We start from the raw sequence: 22,566 nt of genomic DNA, 5'->3' as shown, positions 1-22,566 counted from the left end.
CAAAGCCAGACAGGTGAACTGAACTAAGAGCTGAGCTAGAGCCAAGTCCAAAAAGGAAAGAGGATAATCCAAGGACTCTATAAACTAAAGGGACTAGAAGCTGATATCAAAACTAACATGAACATTAGGACTCCAAGATTAAGTTTGCTGAAAGCACCACCTGATAGTGACTGACTTTAGTCAGAAGAGAAAATGAAGGAAGTTGATGCAAGAAATTGTCTCCAGCTTATGCTAAGTGTCAGCAAGGACATTTATGTAAGTAGACTGTACCACAATTCATTGTAGATCTTTCATTAAAAAACGAATTGCTGGGCTTCCCTGGTGGCGCAGTGGTTGAGAGTCTGCCTGCCGATGCAGGGGACACGGGTTCGTGCCCCGGTCCGGGAAGATCCCACATGCCGCGGAGCGGCTGGGCCTGTGAGCCATGGCCGCTGAGCCTGCGCGTCCGGAGCCTGTGTTCCGCAACGGGAGAGGCCACGACAGTGAGAGGCCCGCGTACCGCAAAAAGGAAAAAAAAAAAACAAACAAAAAAACCGAATTGCTCAACAAATTGTAAGTGCTGTGCTAAGCACCTGACACAATTGTGAAAAAGGCAGACCTAATTATTCAATAAATATTTCCTGGGTACCTACTATGTGCCAGAGATGAATGATGAATAAATTATAGCCAGTGACCTTGAGGAGCTTATACTCCATTTAAGACAGAGTTGTAAACAGCTCATTTCAATACAAAATGAGCAGGCACACAAACTGAAAAAAACAGCAAAAACAAACGTCTAAGAACAACAACATTTTTAGGCACATAGAGAAACCATCGGCACGCGTTATTTCTTTTCAAGACTGCCACAAGAAGAAAAGACTAAATGGGCCAATACAAATATGTTCTTCCATGCGGGCATTTTACATAAAAGGAAATGGTTAGCTAATCATTTGTTAGACTGGATATGAAAAACAGTGTCTAAAGATCCTTAGAGCCCCTCATTCTGGTCCTCTATGCAATTGGTTAAGTGGGGACCTAACTTCTAAACATAAGGCTGTGCAAAGAATGTCACTGGCCATCAAAATAAACGACTCCAAATAACTGCTTACAGAGACAGGCAGGCATACAGAAAACTGCCGAAGCAATTATACAATTAGTTAAAGATAATTGCAAAAACAGACATAAATACATACACAAGCAAAACCCTGCAGACAAAACACAAAATAATTTCCTGCAGCCAAAACATTTCTGAATATAATTATGCAACTTCCTGGCCTCTTTAAGGACTTGGTCATTTCTCACTAACAATATAACAATATAATCCCAACCATGGGATTCTTCAAAACAATCATGGAATTTCTCAAATATAAAGCACCGGCCAGATATAATTAGTTATATGATTTCTCAAAGATCCAGGAATCTTTCAGACATAAAACACTCACAAGAAACCTATTGTTTTCAGCACCCGGCTCTCCTACAGAAGACCCCCCCCCCCCAATATTAAATCATTTCTGTAGATTCTTATTCCAAATTCTTAACTTGGATTGGTCTCAAATTCAATGGGACAAACATCTTTAAAATGGCCATAAAACTTTGACTAACAAGGGCTCTGGAAATGAGCCGAGTTTGCCGAGGGTTAGCCAACCCTCACTAGCTGATCTCAACATCCGAAAAATTGGAGAAACACAAAATAATTGCAGGGGTACATCTGTTGCGACTTTTTTCCATTCGGGCATAGCTTGAATGTGTCCTCATGAAGCACGTGAATATTTATGAGACGTTCACAACGGTTTTAAAACAATTTCTTTGACAAATTAATTATCTGGACCTGTCAGAGTTTTGTTCCAGCCTGCTGCAAGAGGAGAGCCCTGTGCCGTCCTGTTTCAAAATTTCTTCTTGCAAAGGAAATTTTATAAGAAAAGAAGACAATTAGATAATGACAGGTTAAAGATAAGACAAAAAATAATGTAGAAAATCACTGTCAGTTGAAAGTCAGTTGGACAGGTGAGTCATTAACTTATTAGGTCATAATATCATTTACCTCCATCAGAAAATCAAATGTTTTAACAGAAATGCTAAGCTTTTCCAAGAAAGAAATTTGCAGAGTAGATTCTGTTGAAAAGTTATATGAGAAATGAAGTTTCATGTAATTTTTCTTTCAAGTTGATAAGTATACAAGTCTTTCCTTTATTGCCTATGTATTGAATCTATAATGTGTGTGAGGTTCTGGTGCTAGGAAATGAGTATCCAGGAGGAAACCAGACAAAGGAAAACTGATGGGGGTACAAGCTGGGGAAGAGGGTGTCACATAAAGCATTTGAGAAGGTCACACTTAAGCTAAATCTTAGTGGGACAAGCTTTAAAAAAAATTCAGGGAAGGAAAATCCACCAGTCAATGGAAAAAACGTGACAAAAACCCCCTGAGATAAAAACAAATGTGGTGGGATCTGCGAACCAGAAGAAGGCCAGTCTGACTAGAGGACAGAGACCTTGGCTAGCTGTAAAAATCAGTCACCAGGGCCCAGATGACCCAGTGTTGCCAGCCTGGCCAGGAGATTGACTTTTTCCAAAAGCAATAGGAAGCCATGGAAAGCAACAGAGTTTTCAGCCAGAGCGTGGAATAATTTGATTTTGTTTTTTAATTGACTTATTGATCATGAAACTTTATTTTTTCTTTGATCTCCTGCTCAGTAATACTCTGGTAACTCCTTGTTTTCTGTCCTCTGGAAAAAAACAAACCAAACCAAACAAAAAACTCTTGAGCAAGGAGTTTAGATATTAAAAGCTTTTCAGAAATTAAAAGCCTGGGTCAGTTTCAATCTTGGTTCTCAAACTTGTTTTAACTCCCCTCCCTTGATTTATGACTGAGCTGGAGCGTACTCCTGGAATGCACACAGTGAGTTGGGGGTGAGGGAAGCTGCTTTCAACTTCAGCCTTTTCTTTTCATAACCCACTTTCCTTCACTCATCAGTTTTCGCTGCTTCTTTAGCCAACACTGATTGGCTCTCAAGGCCTTCTCCAAGGCAGAACGACAAATGCTAGCCTTTTCAGGGGTGTTGTAAATTCTTCAAAGGGCTCTGCAAAGTCTGTCCACTGCAGTGTCCAGACACATGAGGAATCCACTTCCTGCTGGAGTCTTTCAGCCTACTCCTCCTCAAACTCCCAAACTCACTTGTCCCCCCTAAAGCCCCTTAAGCTGGACAAGCATCCTGGGTGAGATACCAGTCAACACGTCTCTATGATGCTGCAACATACTCCTTTCCATACCAGAGAAAAGTCACTGCAATTCTTGTCAGGCCAACAAGTCTTAACTTGAAAGCCTTGGTGAAGGGAGGCTGGTGGAGGAACTGATTTTGGTAGAGCCAGTTCTGGCAGTGCTTCATTAGCCCCTGGCTAAATAAGCTCAACTGTCGGGCACTCTTTGGGGATTTTAGTGCCTGTTTTTTGTTTGGCTGTTTGTTAGTTCGTGGGCTTTGGCTCTGGGCCATTATGCTTTTCCTAAGGCAGCAGTAAATGTCCGTATTAAATATCCAGTCACAATTGCAAAGTTCATTTTGTTTGCTGCATGGAGAATGGCTTTAAAGAATATAAGAGTGGGAACACAGAGTGGACAGTGCACAAATCCTAAGAAGCATGATGGCAACTGTGACCTGGACAGAAATATCCAATCAGTCAATAATTATTAATGAGCATCTATTGTATGTCAGGTTTGATTTTGTTTTTAAGCACTTGTTTACAAACTTGAAAATGAACAACGCAGACAGAAGCCTTGCTCTTCAGGAGTCTGCATTCTAGTGGGAGAAATGGACAAAGTAAAATGATAATAATAACAATATAATAATATCACTTTTAATAAAGATAACTGCTATAAAACATGATAGTGAATTAGAAAAAAAGTGGATAGCTTTGAGATTTATCATGGACACCTAGTTTTTGGATTTGGTGGTACATAGGTTTAGATGGTGATGTTCAAAGATAAATCCTAGATGTGAGACCTGATCATGCCCATGGTGTGAATGGTCATGCCATTAACTGAGAAGGGGAAGACAGCAGTGAACAACAGGCTTTAGGGGAAATTAAAAATTAAGCTTGGGATATATTAAGCATGAGATCTGTGAGACATCCAAATGAAGATGTCCGTGAGGAATTTAGAATAAAAATTCTATAACTCAGAGGACAGTCTTCATCCTACAGATGGTATTTAATGCTGTGAAAATAGATGTGATCACACAGAGCCAGACTGGAGAGAAAGAAGAGAATTTTAACATTAATGGGACAGCACAGAGTTCTCATGGAAGTTCCTTAATAAGACACCAGGGACAGAGATATCTTCCCCTTCTTCCTAAAGATCACGTTTGACTTTTATTCTTTCTTCAGGTTCACTTTGGATGCCATTTCCTTCAGAGAGATTTTTCTCAATACTAACCTTGGGGAAAGCAGATTAAGGAGAATAATACCTGTTGGGAGTCTAGAAGTTGAGCTGGGGAAGAGAAAGTGATGGAGCTAGCCTGTGGCCATGGAGCTTTGAGCAGAGTGGGAAGTTAAATGACTCAGTGGTAGGGCTAGCTTAGCAACCACAGAGATGAGCCGAATTTCAAATCTGTTGGGCTAAGAAGAGATATAAAAATGTTAAGTTCACAGTGAGTGGATTTACAAGTAAAGACAAACAAAACTAAAAATAATTCGAAGAGGCAATAAGAGCTGAAACTGAAAAAAATGTCCTGAGACACATACATAAAGCTGTTCTTTCCCCATTATGAGGAGCCATAGTGAAAGGTCTAAGCACAGGGAGTTTGATGTTGAGAGGACTGAATCAGTTAGGCAAACAGAAAGAAGAGCATGTTCAAAGGCACTGGGATTGAAATTAGATGGTGTTTTTGGTCCCTTTATCTCATGCCTTTTCCTAGTTGGGTTGTTTCTGGACATACCTCCACCATCTTTATACCTATAAACCAAATTTACCTTTGGTTCTCTTACTTGGAGAACCAAGAGCCCCAAAAGAAGTGGGAATAAAAATAGACAGTAAGATGTGAGTGGCATCAGATAAGAACCTGAACCCAGGGAATGCAACTATGTACAAAGGAAATGTGAGTGATGGCAGGAGTCCAAGAATCCCTAGATTTCAAGTATATACTACTGGGATGCCTTTGACTGTATGAAGAAAGTCAAAATGGGTTACTATTTGGGAGCGAAGAAGGAGTGTAAAACTGTTAGCTGCTTCAGGACCAAAAAGAAAACACTCCAAGATCTGACCAAAACTTCAAAAATCTTCTATTTAAAAATGTCTCTTGAGGAGAGAAATATTTATGCAGAACACTCTCATTTTTTATGGCTTCAGAAATGCATGGCTGGGTAGAGTTGAGCTGTGCCTAATCAGACACTGCCTAGGCTGGCAAAAGAGTAAATGTGCCCTGATATGATCGACTGCTTGTTGAGCGTCTGTTACATTGCTCTGGATGAGTGAATTGAATCAATTATTGCCATTACATCATCAAATACTTAGAGTACATGTCTCATCCAGCACAATTGGGATCACTGGTTGGTCAGTTAAGCAAATAAGTTGGTTAAAGCAGGGAATTTTTAAAAGAAAATATGATACAAAGTCTTAAAGCATTTTTTAGTTCTCTTGTCCACATCTAATTCAATATCATTTTTTGTTTTGCTTTGTTTTAGTCACTTGGCTTTGAGTTTTTTCCAAATCATTCACATTAACAGAAATAGCCTCTCCTTTCATACGTATATCTCATTAGTGTATTTATTTACATAGTTTATTTATGTATTGGTTATTTATTTACCTAATTACAATAGTAAGTACATCTGGGATAAGCATCGTTTTAGATACAACTTAATGGCTAGGAGAAATGTGTAGCTATACTAATGAGCTGCCTGCCAACTGCCTTGCTGGCATCGGTTAGTATGTTTTAAATTAGGAAATGAGGGATTTGATTATCTGACAGGTTTAAATGGCATTTGAATGAGAGAGATTCTATCGTGTTTACATAGTCTACAATATGTTCTAGTACATAGTAACAGTTGTAAATAATATAATTGTAGCTCCTGAGTATCCTTTTACCTTATTCCAAACACACATCAACACTAGCACTACAGTCACTGAGGGTCCAAAAGGGCTAGACAATACCATGAAGGAATAAGAAAAAGGAAGGCAACTGAAGAGACAAAAATCTGCTAGAACACAAAAAACGGTTTGGAGAAGTGCAAATGGCAAATTGCGTTCAAGAAGAGTAGGAAAAAATGGAGTGGCCAGTTTCCTGATCTACCCACTTCCAGAATTCCTCCATTTGATTTTCCTTTTTATCTTGTATCTCTTCCTAGTACTGAACCTGAAAGTTCTCAGGACTAGAAAACATTGACTAATAGATCAAATATTCTTATTTATTTTCCTGGGATCTAGATTGTTAGAACCACAGCCATACTCATGATATAAATATTCTCATTGGTGCTCATTTCATTCAATCAACATTTATCTTCTACTTCCTGCCTACTGGGCAATAAGATAATCACAATAAAATGAGTCTAAAAAGAAAACTATAAGAGAAATAAATTCTTGCAGAGAGCTGCTTCTCCCTTCCTGCTCCAACCCAAGTACAACTGTCACAAGTGGCATCTGTCATCTCAGATATTTGTTTTCCTATGAGCCTGCCCAGACTCCAAGTGTAGTGCTGACTGATGACTTGCATACCTGAGCTATCTGGATTTGGAAGTTGGTAAATTTCTCTGTAAAAATGTGTCAATGTGAATTTAAGGAAAAGAAAAAGCCACATTTTAAGGTAGAGTTAAAAAATGCTTTGGCAAATCATGGATGGGAGCAGTAAATAGGAGCTTTAGATATAAACATGATCTTAATCATTTTTTCTCAGATTTCTGCCCCTGCTGTATTATAGTCTGAATTCTCAAGGTGGGTTTTAGCCTGCCCTGCACGGTATAGGTCTAGCCACAGAACGTTTTATGTACGTGTGTGTGCATTTATTCATTTATTTTTACCCTGACTCACCTAAAAGACCTTAAAGATATGTCTGATTCAAACAATAATAAATTGTTAGGGAGTCAAAGTCAAAAAGAAATAAATACTAGAAAAAGAAACTTAAAGACAACACATAGAAATAGAGATTATATGTTTCTTTAGAGTTGTGAAATGTTGTTTTGAAATTGACCTTTAAGCTTCCCTGTACTAAAATCAGTGAAGAACACACAATCAGCTTCAAGGTTGATAATCTCTATAATACATAATAAAAATATATAAGTAATTTTGGCAAAATCCACCCTCCCCCCTCCAAAAGGAAAAATGAGAAAGACATTTTAAGAAATGTTTTTCAAACTGTGATACTGGGAAGGACTCAAGGGATCCAAAATTAAAGATCAATGTCGGATCCATCCCAGGTACAAAGGGAATGATGGGTGGAGGGAAAGGCAAGGACTGATATTGAGCACATTTAGAGATTAGTGATATTATCCACATCTTTTTAAGTCATGAAAAAAAGGTTGAAACACTTCTGGATCTATGTGGCCATTAAGTTAGAGTAGCATAAACTGTCTGACTTTAAAGTCTATGTTTTTCTCAATACAACACGTTTTCTCTTCATGGAAGGAGATGATTAAAAAAGGCAAAGACACCAACTTTTCAAAGTTCTCTTATCTAATGAATTATTTATAACTCTTCTTTTTCTAATATGATGGAACTCTCTTCCCTCTAATGCTTTCACTAAGATGTTGCTTTTGCTTAAGAAATTGGTTTTGTAATTAAAAATAAAAATAAGCAGAAAAACATGAAAAATCATTATGTTAAAGGCTATTTTCTCAATTGAAATTTACTGCCCTTTTGGATGTTGTTCCATGTTTTAATGCTCTGAATTTTAAACCAAAGTTCAGTCTTTGGTAGTGGGATTTATAAACTGCCAAATACTTCTAAGGGGAAAAAATGCATTTTAAAGCCTAGGGGGAAAAGGGACTCACTTTGCTTTCTTGACATCAAACAGGCCTTGTAAAACAACACATTGACCGGTTAAATACAAATGAACTTGAATCATATGGATATAATTCTCTTAAATTAAATTTCCTTTAAAATAGGGATGGAATTAAACATTAAAAAAGAGAGGTTCACCAAGTCAAGCTTTTTTTCATTTGACATCTGTCTGCATAGCCTTAAACCCTAAAAGACTAAATCTTAGCAACATTAAATATGTGACATGTTGTCTTATTTAACACATAACTGATATATTATTGTTCATATATTGACCATGAGAGGATTTCATTGGAAAAATATCTCAAAGTAATTATAATTTCCCTCCTCATTTTGCTAGACAATTTAATTTTTTGTTTTCTTGTGTTTCAAGAATTAGCAGAAAATCGTGGTGAATCCAGGGAGAGGAGGTAAGGATTACTCTCTCAGGTTTTTAGTTCCCAAAAGGTCAATGGAAACAAGCACTATAAGTGTGGTGGGCATCACCAAAGCGTGGCGGGAAGCTATTTGGATATCAGGAGAAGGAGGATTGATGCTGTCAGCTGGGAGGAAGCTAAGTCACAATAAATCTTAGTAGAAACCACAGATGCCAGAGAACTGCTTGGAATTGACCCTCTTACATGTGATGTTTGCCCATCTAGATACACGGTGATAACAAAATAAAGGGGCCCAGAAGCTCAAGGGTCATTCATGTGGGGTCTTTGAAGTAAGTCAGTTAAAGTTAGGACTAATTAGCAAAAAAAGAACAGCCTACTCGCCAATGTCAATAACAAAAGAAAATATTATTGGAAAGGCAAAGGCCAAAAGGAAGGAGACAATGTTTGGGGAGGAATACAAGCCTCCTCTCCACTACTGTTTTACAAGTCTAGCCTATCCCGGAGGTAGAAATTAATGGAATTAATGTGATTCAAAAGTTATGGGGTTTGATCATTAATGGGAGTCTACTGTTTAGCAAGATAAGGAGTTTCAACCCAACAAAGATGTTAAAAAGAAAATAGTTTCCTGCTTATACTTCGATGACGTGATACCAGATACACCTTTATTCTACTCTAAGAAAGATTATCCCTTAGTCTCATAATATCCCTCTGCAATATAATTAGAAGGAAAATATCAGACCTCAAAAATGCATTTTTAATTTAATGATTGTTTTGACTGTCTATCATGTGCTTGATGCTAAGCGTATGAGATGAAAAACACCCCTTAAGGAACACAAACTCAAATGGAGGTAACTGTCATATAAACAAATGTACCAGAAGTCAAAAGTGTATTATCTCAAAATTGTTACCAGAATTCCTCTTGGAAAGAAAAAATGTTTGGTACAGCACCGAGATAAGGAGCTTGGGATAGAAAGTGAGACAATGATACATTAGGGGTCAGCAGCAAACTTCGGGCAGGAACACATCCATGCAAGCAGTGTTGGGATTCTTGATAGCAGTGAGCAGGCAGATAGTAGGAAAGGCCAACTTAAGAAGACTTGAGAATATCCAAAGATGAATTAGATGTGCAGGTAAGATTTTAAGAGGCCAGCATTATCCTGGTACCAAAGCCAGATAAAGACACTACAAGAAAACAAAACTACAGACCAATATCCCTGATGAATATAGATGCAAAAATTCTCAACAAGGTATTAGCAAACTGGATTCAATGCCACATTAAAAGAATCATAACACCATGATCAAGTGGGATTTATCCCTGGGATGCAAGGATGGTTCAACATATGCAAATCAACAAAAGTGATACACTACATTAATAAAATGAAAAATCAAGTCATATGATTACTCAACAGATGCAGAAAAACCATTTGACAAAATACAACTTTCTTTCATGATAAAAATGCTCAACAAATTGGGTATAGAAGGAAGATACCACAACACAATAAAGGCCATATGTGACAAACCCACAGCCAACCTTATACTCAATGATGACAGGTTGAAAATTTTCTTCTAAGATCAAGAACAAGACAAGGGTGACCACTCTATTTCTATTCAACATAGTACTGGAAGTCCAAGCCAGAGCAGTCAGGCAATACAAAGAAATAAAAGGCATCCAAATTGAAAAAGAAGAAGGAAAAGTGTTTGGAGATGACATCATCCTGTATAGAGAAAATCCTAAAGACTCCACACAAAAAAACTTAGAACTAATCAACAAATTCAGCAAAGTTGCAGAAATCAACATACAGAAATCAGCTGCATTTCTATACACTAACAACAAAACATCTGAAAAAGAAAGAAAGAAAACAATCGCATTTGCAATAGCATCAAAAACAGTAAAATACTGAGGAGTAAGTTTAACCAAGGAAGTGAAGATCTGTACACTAAAAATTACAAGACTTGGATAAAAGAAATTGAAGAAGACACAAATAAATGAAAAAAATTACCCATGTTCATTGATTGGATGAATGACTACTGTGTTGTTAAAATGTCCATACTACCAAAAACCATCTGCACAGTCAATGAAATCTCTATCAAGATTCTAACGGCATTTTTCACAGAAATAGAAAAAACAATTCTAAATTTTGTATGAAGCCACAAAGACCCTGAATATCCAAAGCAATCCTGAAAAAGAAGAACAAAGCTGGAGGCATCACACTTCCTGATTTCAAACTATAATACAAAGCTATTATAATCAGAAATAATATGGTACTGCCTTGAAAACAGACACAAAGACCAACGGAACAGAATAGAGACTGGTGTATAAACTCATGCATAAATGGTCATTAATTTATGACAAAGGGACCAAAAATATACAATGGGGAAAGCATAGACTCTTCAGTAAATGTTGTTGAGAAAACTGGGTAATTGCATGCAGAAAAGTGAAATTAGGCCTCTATCTCACACCATTCACAAAAATTAACTTGAAATTGTTTTAAACATAAGACCTGAAACCATTAAAATTCCAGGAAAAAGCATAATGAAAAACCTCCTTGACACTGACGTTGTCAACAATTTATTTGGATATGATACAAAAAGCACAAGCAACAAAAGCAAAAATAAATAAATCGGACTACATCTAACTAAAATACTCCTGTAGAGAAAAACAGATCATCAACAAAATGAAAAGACAACTTTGGGAATGAGAGAAAATATTTGCAAATCATTTACAATGCTTGGTGTCAGTTTATTTATCTCTTGTAAAAATAAAATAGTGTGTGTGTGTGTGTGTGTGTAAAAAATAAAAAATTTGCAAATCATATATCTAATAAGCATTTATATACAAAATATAAAAATAACTTGTAACTTAATAGCAAAACAAACAAGCAGGTGATTAAAACATGGGCAGAAGTGAACATTTTCCCAAAGAAAACATACAGATGACCAACAAGTACATGAAAAGATGCTCAGCATTGCTAATCATCACAGAAATGCAACTCAAAACCACAATGAGATATTACTTCACACCTGTTAAAATGGAATCATGAAAAAGAGAAGAGATAAATGTTGGAGAGTATGTAGAGAAAAGGGAACCCTTGTGCACTGTTGGTGGGAATGTAAATGGGTGCAGCCACTATAGAGAACAATATGGAGGTTCCTCAAAATATTAAAAATAGAGCTACCATATGATCCAGAATTCCACTTCTGGGTATACATCCAAAGGAAATGAAAAAAGAATCTCAAAAAAGACATCCGCATTTCCATGTTCATTGCAGCATTGTTCACAATAGCCAACATACGGAAACAACCTAAGTGTGTGTCAATCAATGAATGTATAAAGCAGATGTGGTACATATGTACAATGAAATATTATTCTGCCATGAGAAAGAAGGAAATCCTGTATTTTCTACAACTTGTATGAATCTTGAGGGCATTACGCTAAGTGAAGTAAGCAGACAGAAAAAGACAAATACCGTATGATATCAGTTACATGTGGAATCTAAAAAAGCTGATCTCATAGAAATAGAGAGTAATGGGGAAAATGTGCAGGTATTGGTTAAAGGGTACGAACTTCCAGTTGTAAGATAAACAAGTTACGGGGTTCTAATGTATGGTATAGTAATTATAGCTAATAAAAATACTGTATTATATAATTGGAAGTTGCTATGTTAGTAGATCTTAAATGTTCTTACCACAAAAAAGAGATGGTAATTATGTGACAAGATGGAGGTCATAGCTAAAGCTATGGTTGTAATGATTTCCAAACATATAAATGTATCAAATCAACAAGTTGTACACCTTAAAGTTACACAATATTACACGTCAACTACATCCCAATAAAATTGTGCAGAAAAAGGGTAGATATTATTGCAGTCTCCATATTAGAGATAACAAAAATGAAGAGCCAAGATGTAAATCCAGGTTTGTTTCAATTCCAAAAATATTGATCTTTCCAGCCTTATGTACTAAAGTGCACACGTTGAATGAGATTATGATCTAGCTCTTAGCAATTGATTTTATTAATGTTCCCAATTCTCCACTGACTCCTGCATATATGCCTGCCCCTTGCCATGTAACTTTATACGGCTCTCTCAGTGGGCAAAGAATAACCCTTATATTTCAACTTACTTTGGCCAATGGATATTAATAGGCATAATGCAATCAGAGTTTTAAAAGCATTTGCATGATTGGGCTTACTTTCTCGCACCTCTGCCAATACCATGAAAAAGACTCACTGGTCTAGGGGAGGATGAGAAACACATGAAACAAATCCACCCAGCCTGGGTCAGCTAAACCCAGGAAGTTATAGACACATGAGTAAATTTAGCCCAGACCAGGAGAACCATCCATCCACACCCTGCCTAGTTCAGCCAGCCCCAGTCAATCTGCAGATCTGTGAAAAAAAATGTCATTATTAACATTTTTCAATGTGGAGATAAGGAAAAAGGAATGGCCTATGATAATTTCCTGCTTTGATTCACTGAATGGAAACTGGGGCCACTAATCAGAATATAAAAATTTTAGAGAAAATTTCTAATTCATATCTGATATATTTAATCTGAAGTGCCTTTTGGACATTATATAATATTTTCAGGTATTTGTCAATGGCAACATAATATCTAATCCCATCTATGCTGTCCTCACTCTAAGGAGATACTGTTCCCCATAATTCCTGGAGAAAACAAAAACTCAGTTTCTCAGAGTTAATGTAGCAAAAATATTTTCACCAAGCTAATGATCTCTGTATCTTCTCCAACCCCCATCATTGCCCATTACTCTCAGTTGAATGGAATATTTCCACCCTTCAAAGCTAATTATCCTTCCTATCCTTTTGATTGCATTTTCTCCCAAATCCTCAAAAATCAATCATCAGCTGTTCCTTTCTCTTTCTCCTGTATGTATTCAATTGCTTCCTATTGATTTCCTTTAAATACACCAATATAAACATGATCAAGCCTTGACTTGTATATACATATGCACATATACACACCAACACACATGCATACACACATACACACACACAAATAATCTAAAGCTTTTCTTACATAATGACTAGAAGTCAAAGAAATATGGAAGTGGAACAATCAGGGAGTGCAGGTTTAAAGACTGAAAATTACAAGACCTGACCATATTAAAGGAAGTTGGCTTAAATACTAGCAAAGAGACAAATGGGAGATTCACATAAAATTAGGTCCATGGCATTCAATGCTTTGGATGCCAGGCTAAGGCACTGAATTGATTTCATATGCAGTGGAAAGTCACTGCAGAAAAGAATTCTTGATGTTTACTTTTGTAGCCTGAATTAAAGTAGTTATCATTTCATAAATTTGTTATAAGATTAATTTATGCTTAGCTCTAGCTGAGTCACCAATTCAGTCATTCAGTCAACCACTGTTCACTGAACATATATCTCTCATCACTATCCATCCTGGGAGAGGGAGTTATACAGAAAAGTAAATGTACATCTGAACATTAACATTTTCCCAAGGAATTACTTCTTTAGGACCCAAGCTTTCTATGATTTGCCTCTATGCGTATTTTTAAATTATTTTTATAGTATTTATTTTAGTTCCCAGTGCTAGTTTCTTAATTTAATTTGAAAACCTGTGTAGTTTATTCACTTGGGTGCATATCACTAAGATTACAGACCTAGGTTGAAATAAAGATTAATGAATTAGGACATAACATGACTAATTTTTCTCTTTTTTTCCTCGTCACTCTTCACATTCCTTAACATACACTCATAAGCCCATTGATTTTTGTCAGATATTGCTCATGTTTGGGTCAATCATTATTAAAGACGTGATAAAAGCTTTGAGTCATGTTTTGGCAGGGAAAAAGCAAAGGACATTGCCTATGTCAGAAAAAGCATGTGCAAGTGAAGAGAAAGAAAGCAAACACTTTAATCTACCTCGCTAAAGTGTTTAGTTGGTGTTTAAATTTTTTTTAAGATACAGGAAAAATTATTTGGAAAGAACCATGATGATTATGGATATCTGGCAATTAAAGGACAGCTTATTGAATCTTAAAACCAGAAACAGCGTAGTATGGTCATCACACAACAGAGACAAGAAATGACTAGACAGATACCAAAAGTGCTTGATGATACCCTATGAAGATAAAACATCTGATTTATCCCTGGACCCCAAGCAGGAAGTTAGTGTTCCTGCTAAAACCTTAGTCTTCCTGTTTCTTTTGCTAAAACATGGCAGAAACACAAAAAGATGGCTAATGTTTCAGCAGATACATCTCACTACCTGCTCACTCATAGCTGATCCATCATGACTGTCCCTACATTGTGGCTTTAAGTCCATATATGATCTATAATCCTCCAAGAATGTCTGATGAGACTTTGTGTATATATTCCTAATTCTCAGGAATAAAGACAAAGAGATAAGTTAAGAAACTGCCCTTGAAACGATGATGCAACTCATACTAAGGTGGCTGTTCATGGGAATGACTGGAAAAAGACAGAATTGAAAATTACATAGAAGGGTGATTTTAAAATTCAAATTACCTACACTCATTACTAACATTTTTGAGCAAGTGTATCAGAATTAAGACAAAAGCAAAACCACCATGAACAATACAAGGGGTTATTAGAGGGATTAATTCTTATAAGATCCTGGGAGATGGTTAGGCAACTTATGGAAGTCTGTTGTCCCTGCATCTGGATGTGAAATGGGGGAGAGTGTGGGCAAACTGGAACCTGAAAGGACCAACTGTAACGTAGGAGGATGAATTGAGGTCCATATCCACCTGACCCAGCTCTATCTAAGCCTTCATCTTAGATGATGCAGATGGCCTGCAGTATGGCTGGGTCGCTCATTACAGAGCTCCACCTGCCCCCGGCCCAGGATCCAGTGAGGTTAAAGGAGGTGATCTGGTTGGAGCTGCAGGACCTGCAGACATGGCTGCTGCCTGCTAGCAGAGTGAGTTAGCAGATTCACCACAATGTGGGAGAACCACAACAGTGCCTGACTTGACCTTCTGAGTATACATGTTGGCTCCTCTATTTCCATTCCCAAATCCTGTGCACATGTCTCTTGCATCCAACTTTAACTGAAAACCATTCAGAGAAGAGAATTCTGGAATCGTTCAAGATCCTTGTTGCTGGTTAAACAGTCTATGTAAGTCTGCTTCCCTGGCATCTGGACCCAGCTTACTAAACTGACACAATATGAAGACATAGCAGATACTAGGCATGTCGTGTGTTCTTGTCTTTCCATTACATTAAAATACATGTAATATAAATAAAAAACAATATAAATGGAAGTCTATCCCCAAATCCCAATGGATTGTTTTGATGAGGTCATATTAAAATGACTTAGAAGTCATTTATTTATTCATTTACTTATTTATTTATGCTTCGGGATTTGGGGATAGGCAGTGCCATCAGAAAAATAAAGAATCTAGCAAGGAGTTTTAGGAGAAATTTCGTGAGATGGGTCATGAACGATTGACTCTGAGGTGAAGGCAAGATGTTCAACTGGCATAGTTCAGTACCATATCAAATATATATACACGGAGCATAAAAGTACAAGGTCACTTGGGAGACAGTTTGAGGTAATCATAGCTGGTCTGAAGTAGTCATAATAGCCATGAAGGTTGATAAGAATACATAAAGTGAAAAATATTACAACACAATAAAATAATGAAGCTCAGGGCTCAGTTTAAGACAAGTATACCCAGTATTCTTCTTTTTTTTTTTAAAGTGAGTTTAAACAAACAGTTATTGTTAAAATATACTATATTGTATTTTAAATCTTATTATTTAAAAACTCAAGAGATTTCATGGATTTGTGATTTTTTAAATGAATTTGACATGCATGTACTTATGAAACAAAAATAAAAATTTTACTTAAAGTTCTAAGCAACAACACTATTTTTGCTTCAGAAATAATTTTATGGAAATTATTGAGTTTTTTAAATGTAATAATTTTCTTACATAGAAAATTATTTTTAAACGCAATTATATATTTCTTTTACTTCTCATCAACTTTCGTCTTAATGTTTTATTGTGACTTTTGATTTTATGTTTCTATTTAAAGTCAGTCTTTTATCTTTTCTGCTTTATAAAACCTTTGTATTTTGGGGAAAGATCATTTTCATTATCAAGGAGTTAATTTTTTGCTTTTAGGAAGGTCAATATTTGTTTTGGCTTGCCCTGTTTATACAGACATATAATTTAACCAGCTCAAATATATGGTCTTCATTTCTCATTTAGAAAATTTGCAGGACTTTGAGGAACTACTACAGAAAAACATTTAGACCTCGATACGTGCTGAGAATAACAACAGAAATTTCAACATGGATAATGTATATAAAGCTGTCTGGATTATGACTGCAGTAAATCCCTATGGAGACCAGATTTATTGACTTTGATAACTGATATATATACATACTGTTTTTTACTCACTTTTTCTTAAAGCCAATTTTAAAAATAAGAAACTGGGTTTTATTTTGCATGTAAGCCATAACACCTTGCTGATGGGCACATACAATCAATTTTAATATAACCAGGAACATATGGGAATTTTCAAGGTTATAGAACAATTAGGTCACATGAAAATGAAAGAGTCAACTTGATAAAATCTGGGGTGGAATAAAATGATAAAAATTACTAATTCTCTACATATATACCTTTCGTAATGACCTTTGCTATACCAATAGCTTTGATGAAGAAATACAGACCAAGTTCCAAGGGAAGCTATTCAAGAGTAAAAAAGCTTAACGCTGACCCCAAATGGTATTTTTACTTCCAAGGTTAAAAACAGACATGGAATGCCCTCAGTGGCTGACTTTTTTAGGCAAAGGTAGTGGTGGTGTCAACTATTACCATTATTCAGCACTTTGGAATTGTAATTATTACAGGATCGCATTTTATACCATTGCATTTCATTTGTTAGGTGTGAGTGTATTAAAGAATAACAGTATTCTAACGCTAGGTTATTTTGGGGCTGAATAAGCCCCTTCAGCATAAAAGTCACCACAGAACATATTTTTCTTTCTCCATATTTACATTTGAATTCACCAAAACCCTAAAATTATATAATGGCTTTGGAATTTTATGGAGAATATTAAGTGGCTAAATCTGTAATTTCTTAGAAACATAGAAAACTTTTTTTGTCAGTTTTGTAAATTTGTTTACTAAGAGAAACAAACAAATACTACTTTTCCATTCATTAATTGTTGTCTTAATTTTCATTTTTGCAGCTAAAATAAGAAAAACCTTTTTTTCAAGAGTTATGCTACATTACTTATATTTGGGTTGCAAAATCTAAACTATATTTCTTCTAATGAATAATATAATCATTAACTAATAGTGTAAATAGATAAAATGATATCTCTTAATATTCTTATATTGGATAACTTAGAAATATACTACTTTTTCAGAAATGATTCAATAATAACTACACTATAATTATAATTGCATTCTGGTCCATTTTAGATAACATTTTTAGTAAGTGCTTACTGATGAAATCATCTATTAAAAGGACTTTTTGAAAGTATTACAGTTGTTAAACTACAGAGAAAACTGACTGATTCTTAGATTTAAAATATCTTAATAAATTCACAAGTTATCTTGCACAATTTGTATTTCCAATTTACAGGATCATTGATAACTGCTTACTTCATTAACTGCCTTTTTGAGTCAGTTTTTCAGTTTCTTTCTCTAGCATAAAAATTGTGTATATTGGTAATTGAATTTTAAAATGTTTTTCCAATTATTATTATAGGAGAATTAAAGGAAAATTCTTTACAAAATATATTCTCTGTCTTCAAATAAGAACACGGTAAGTCTGCATGTTTTGATGCTCATAAAGATTACTTCCAAAGGACAATACCAAACACTGTCAGGTAGTTAAAGGCAAACTGATCATTGTTGTAGTAGAGGAACTGAGAAGAAGTAATTTAAAGATTATGGAGTTTTATTGGGGTTCTTCATTCTGCCAGGCTGCTCAGCACCATACTGTATGTCAAAAGATGTTTTATATATATATACTCATATATACATATACATATATGAACATATATCTTTTCTCTTCTTTTGTAATAAACCTGTAAATTATATCCTCATCTCCTTTTATGGAAAGGGAACTGAAGTTCAAAGAACTAAGTAAACTGGGCCCAAATATCACAGCTAGAATGTTCCATTTATCACCAATTGGCTTTAGTGATATCATTGCCTAGAGGGTCCTGCTATAAGGCAGAGTGAGATAGTATTCATTTTATAATGTGTCTACCTTATTTCCTTGAAAGCAGCTTCTGTGTGTGCAACTTAAATGTTTCTTTAATATAACTCACGCAACTCATTGATGCACATAATTCCAAAAGGAGTAAAGATCGAAAAACAAAAAAAAATTAAGGAAAACAGTTGTCTACTAATTGACTTCCCTCATGACTGAAAATTTAAGATGCTTTAGTTAACAAACTTCTTATTTAGTCATTTAAACTATATGATCTCTCTATTATGCCTCAGTGTCTCAAAGAGCCTACAGTAAGAATCTATTTCTACAAAGACAATTGTGAGAAAACAAGAAAACCAAAATATGGTACAATTTCTTCCTTGTTTCTAAAAATCATCTTTTAATGCATATAGACCTCGAGTGAGCTTCTGGAAGTTCCTTTTCTGCTCTGGTCTCCCAGTTCCCTGCTTTACCTTCAAATGTGTCTCTTTTTCTCCTCTCTCCTCCTGTCAAAAACCCATTTCCACTCCAGAAAAGTTCCTCTAGAAATTAAGCATCACTTCAGGCTCTACCCAGGAGGGAGAGTGTAATCTCCTTAACCATGTCACGAAAGAGATGACTTGGGTCTGTCAGATTCTTCAGAAGCACCACCTGTCATATTCCTATAACGAGGAGTAAGCTTTGCAAAAAGGTAAGTAAGAAGATTAGTGTGATAACCCATTGTAGCTCTCTGCTGCAGGAAATCAGTACCGACAAGAACAATTTGTAAGCTGTAAGAATCTTCAAATGTATAGTTCTTTTCTTAAATATCTAAAAACCTAATATAAATAGTTTACTTCAGGAGAGCCTCCTTCGGACCGGGTACCGTTAACATGAATTCAGGAGTACACTTGCATCTCTTTATAATTACGTTGGTATCAAATACATGCCTCAAGTCCACTTGGAGACATTGGGGGTAGGGTCCACGATTTGTGCTGCTAGTGGTGGTGGTGGTTTGTTGTTATAATCTTCCAAAAGGTGTACTGATCAAGTTTGAGACTATTACTACAAATCAAATGGTTGCAGTGCTTTTTAGGAACTTTGGAAATATTAAATAACTGGGCATTTAGTATAAGACTTTTATTTATTCTAAAATATAATTTTACTTTGCCAAGAAGCTAAAATAACTATGGAATTTGAATCCTAAAAATAACTTTGACAAAACATGCATAGTTCTTTCATACGACATCCTTTGGCTCAAAACCGCCCATTTCTAGGATAGTACCCTGGGAACTGAATATAGCATCTCAGATTTTTTTTCCATTGATTTAAGAGAAGTTTGCATCTGAAGATATATTTAATTCGAGCTTTAAGCTTTTTTAGAGTAATCATATTAATAATAACAGTCATAAATAGTACCCACAATTCCCTAGATTTAATTCTTCCATGAGGCATGTACTGGTGTTAGCTGCATGTAACAAGTGGTCAAGATCACCTAATTAGCCCAAAACTGGGGCAGGATAGAAACAAAGGTCGTCATTTGCTTAAACCCTCAGTTTTTCAGGCATCATGAAAAGTACTTTATGTGCTTTATACTTATGATTCCCTCAGTAGCTCAACTTAATGACAAATAATTCCCCCAAATCCCATCTGTTTCCTCAAATTTTCTAAACTTTGAGGGTTGGGAAATAGTCCTCTTACGATGATATTCTGAGTTCTTTTTTAGTGATTTCTTTGATCCTTTTAGGGTATATTTTTAGTGGTTTCAACCCAAAAGAAAACGGTTTCCTTAAAAAAAAAAAAGGTCAAAATGTAGCATAACCTGGCTGTCAAAAGTCCTCTTGCTAAGGGGACACTGTCCTGATTTAACGCCATAGTCAATGCCAGCTTTATCTATAAGTAAGGCTGTAGATCCAGCAAGAGCTTTTAATCTTAAATTAAGATTTAGGATAAATTACAAAGAAGCATTCTAGTAGAGTCTGGATAAAACCAAGATGAATTTGAGCTTCGGTTCATAACAGTTAAAATGGAAAAAAAGCGTTGTATACCTAGTTATATAGTCTTTCAATATTGCTTTGTGGTTTTACACATGAAGAGCTATGTTGAGCTGGTGAAGGAAAGATAAGATAGAAATGGAAATGCAGGCTGACCTCCCTGTCAATGAAAAAATGTCTGCTTTAGGAAGCAGGCATGTGAAGAACATGGGATTTTACTCTTGCATCTAGGCCCTGTTCTTTAAAGGGTAAAAGGAAGCCAGAAACCTGCAGGAAAACAAGCTGCCCCTTGTACATGGACACATCATTAAAGTGTAAGAATCACATCCTCCCTCCCTTTTCATCTCTCATTTCAAATTACATAACGTAGCACACAATTTTATTGTTAAAAAAAACAAACAAAATGTGAAAGCTAATAAACAAAGTGAATGTTCCCCCTTTATTCTTCTCCTTTCCCTTTATATTCCTCTGCTTTCACCATAAAAAAAACACTAATAGTTTGACTAAAATATAAATACACTTACGTGTTAAATTTCTATACAGCATTTGAGTATTCAAATATACTGTAATTTGGGGCTTCCCTGGTGGCGCAGTGGTTGAGAGTCCACCTGCCAATGCAGGGGACACGGGTTCGTGCCCCGGTCCGGGAAGATCCCACATGCCCCGGAGCGGCTGGGCCCGTGAGCCACGGCCGCTGAGCCTGCGCGTCCGGAGCCTGTGCTCCGCAACGGGAGAGGCCACAACAGTGACCGCGTACCACACACACAATATATATATATACTGTAATTTATTTGACTATTCCCCAAGAAACATTTTTAGTTGTTTCTGGGCTTTGTTGTTGTGGTCCTTCTTTGTTTGTGATGTTTTTGTGACTAAAATAAAGCTACACTGAATATCATTTGATAAGAATCTTTCTGCAAATAGGCAAGAATTTTTTTAAAATATACTATTAGAACTACATTATCTACGTCAAATATTATATATATTTCAAGAAAACTTGCTATATATATCACCAAGTTACTTACTTCTACTGTTTTGTCAATTTCCAGCACTATAGTTCTATCAACACTAGTTAGTACCTATCTTTTAAACAATCTCAGTCTAATGACAAAAATGATTATTTCTTAACTGTAACTTGCAATTTACTGGTTAAGTGAGATAGAAATTATTTTCATGTTTTTACTGGCCACGTATGTCTATTTTACTCAAAAATGACTGATCATATTATACACCAATTTTTCTATTTACTGTTTGTCTTTTCTATTAATGTGCAAGAGTAGATATGTTGATTAAGTACATTGATATTAACCTTTTTTTTGTTTTCAACCATTATTCTCTCTTTACTCACTTTTTATTGCTATTTGTTAGTCATATCCTTTTTAACAGCATTATTGCTGTCTTACAGATTGGGAATTTCTAGAGGTCAGTGTCTTTTTGAACTGCTTAACATAGTATCAAGCGCAAATAGGTAATTATGTGTGTGTGTGTGTGCGCGTGTGTGTGTGAGCGTGTGTGTGTGTGTGTGAAAACGATAATGAATCCCTACGCTATACATTAATAAGGCAAATATAATTTACTATGCGTCAGATGCATGACTAGATTTCCGTGAATAAAGTGGAATTAAACACGCCAGAATGGTGCCGGGGGTCTGCAGTGTGCATTCTGTGGGCTATGGCAGTCTAGCTGGGTCATCTGGTCATGCTCCTTTCTGCTATACACAGGTAGATCCACATGTTAATCAGCTCAACTGTGACATATATTTATAACCTATGATTAAACTCATAATAGACTGCCCAGAACAGATCACAAGGTCGTGGAGAGAGTTGGAAATACTAAATGAAAGTGGGGATTTATGGCTCTCCAACCTGGGCAATTCTGTTCATCAAAACTAGTCTCCTCAATTAGTGGTTCAAAAAGTTCATTTCTCACTGAATTACTTAGATAGCTGCAATTACGTAAATTCAATCATATTGTCAAGCTTGTTTGAAAAGAAACAAAATGTTTCGTTTGTAAATTTGCGGAGACGCCTCAAATTTTAGCATATTTTAAGTCATAAAACCATGTGGGACATGCCA

The sequence above is a fragment of the Delphinus delphis genome, chromosome 14, assembly GCF_949987515.2.
Source record: "Delphinus delphis chromosome 14, mDelDel1.2, whole genome shotgun sequence".
Lineage (NCBI taxonomy): Eukaryota > Metazoa > Chordata > Mammalia > Artiodactyla > Delphinidae > Delphinus > Delphinus delphis.
The sequence above is the reverse complement of the archived record's forward strand: the minus strand, read 5'-3'. Positions refer to the sequence as shown.